General features: G+C 40.3%; 1 pseudogene; it reads right to left on the minus strand.

Moving 5' to 3' along the window:
• Window positions 1-521: 521 nt before the first annotated feature.
• Window positions 522-1,184, minus strand: LOC109374038 (porimin-like; annotated as a pseudogene).
• Window positions 1,185-2,336: the final 1,152 nt, after the last annotated feature.

Here is a 2,336-nt window from a genome sequence, read left to right on the forward strand (position 1 = left end):
TGCTATGTGGCATTAATGGTTAGGATATATCCAGCCCTTAACAGCAGCAAAATTCTTTGTGTGAGCAACAAAAACAATATCTGAGTGCCATGACAAGCCCCTTATGTATGCCGAGATGGCATCGTGCCCTTCAGTGATGATGTTTCTAATTAGTGACCCTATGTGACCAATGCTATAAGAAAAGTGGGATAGGACTTGTTTGTCTTACTATATATTTTCTAAAAGTGAATATAACCATTGCATTAACTGTACGCTTCAAATGTTCATTAAAAACCCAAACCAAATCCTTTTCACCTTTAGTAGTCATGAAAAATCTTTACATATTTATAAAGTATATTCTACATGATATGCATGACCTGTTTATACTATTTTCTTTTTTTTTGTTTTTCTTGTTTGTTTTTGATTTTTTAATTATTATTAGTTTCAGTTGTACAAAATATACTATTTTCAAAAAGAGAGTATTGTCTTAAAGTAATTGATAGGGTTGCATCAATCTTCTTTCCATTGCTCCTTGGATTTCTTTAATTGATGGCATCATGTTCATCAATGATTCTATCCCGAATGCCTCTTTTTGAATAGTACATTTTACATTCAATATAAAGAATAGATAAAATTCCCAGTGTTAATACAATAACACCAAAAAAGGCTGCCAAAGCCAAATTTTGATCCTTTATTTTCCTTAGAATGTATAGTTGCTGTGGCTTTTACTGTTGAAAAAATACGTGTGACCGACCTACGGTGGGTTGTAGTCATCACGGATGTTGACATCTGGGCTGTGTTTTGTGAAACGCTTGTTATTTTTGGTGTAGACTTTAAGGCGGTGGAAGTCATTTGTTGAGACCCCTAGCATTGTCATTTTAGATATTGCTATGGGTTTCAAGGTGGTGACTATCACATTTCTTGAGACTGAGGAAACCAGTTGTTGATGGTTTTGCTGTGGGTTTCGAGGTGGCGACCGTCAGTGAGGAAATTGGGAGTTGTAGATGGTTCCACGGTGCTTTCGGAAGATTCACTTGTATGGCTGAAGGGCACATATGAGATATTCCCGTTGGTTCATAGTGGGGCTTTCTGTAAATGTGGAAGGATTTCTGCTTGAAGATTCCGCCGTTTTCGCCATCCACGGTGGCCTTCAGTAGCGACCCCACAATGAGTAAGGCCAAGACACTTCGCACACCAAGTGCCATTTTTCTGAAGGCAGGACACATGACTTCGTGGGTCCCCAACCTAGGTGGGGGTGGCGCCAGCGAGAGCGGCCTTTCTGCACATTTCAGCCTGCTCTGGGTACCCTTCCACCACACACGCCTTCCCTCCAGCCCAAGGTTTTAAAATGTCTAATTTCAGCCAAGCAAATACTGATTATGAAAACCCGAAGTAAAACTCTGAATAGTTTTTTTCTATATAAAACCTGGCCTCAAGGACATTTAAAAAAAAAAAAGTCACAGTGCAGACACTCAGAGAGTATAGCAAAGTTAATGGATACTTCCCCAATTAACACTTTCTCTTCTAGGCTACATGCCACCACTTCTCTCACACTGACTGGCATCCCTTCTCAGTCTCCTCACCAGCACTTTACATGTCGGAGTGTCTCAAGGCTCTGCCTTGGGCCCTGTGCTCTTCTTTCTACAGTATCTCTTGAGAGGATTTCAAACTCTAAGTACCATCTATGCTCTGGCAGAAATTGGCTAGGACTTCGCCAAACACATTTCCCTGTTTGTTATGGGGATATTAGCCAGACTAAAATTCTCAGTCGATCTTGAAGCTGGGTAGGCCCACATTACTGTGTATGAACTAATAAAATATGGGAGGAAATGACATATGTCACTGCTAAGCCTAGCACTTTAAAACCTCCTACACAATCCTCTACTCCCTCTCTTCACCTCAACTATTGGCTGAATGCACAGGCTCTAGCAGAGGAATCAGAAGCCCTAGAGGATGGTAATAGTCTCAAGATGGAAAGAACATGATTCCTGAATCATTGCTTAGAAGAGTGACCATCACTCAAGAATGCCCAGTTGGGCTTTATAGAAGTGAAAAATAAACTTCTATTTTTTAAATCCAGAAGCTGGTAAGTTACAGAAGCTGGTAAATGTCACTGATCTTGATGGACTCCTCCATATTTTCCTGTTTGTTTTCAGCCTAGACTTCACCCCTGAAATCCAGAATTAAATACTGAATTGCTTAATTGAGATCTCCACCTGGAGGCTTATTAGGCCACTTAAACTTCACATGACCAAAGAGAAGTTGGTCTACTACCCACGTGTATTAGTCAGGGTTCCACAGAGCAACAAAACCAATAGGAGATAATTATGTATGGAGTCCAGGAAGTCCCACAATCT

The sequence above is a fragment of the Hipposideros armiger genome, unplaced genomic scaffold, assembly GCF_001890085.2.
Source record: "Hipposideros armiger isolate ML-2016 unplaced genomic scaffold, ASM189008v1 scaffold_780, whole genome shotgun sequence".
Lineage (NCBI taxonomy): Eukaryota > Metazoa > Chordata > Mammalia > Chiroptera > Hipposideridae > Hipposideros > Hipposideros armiger.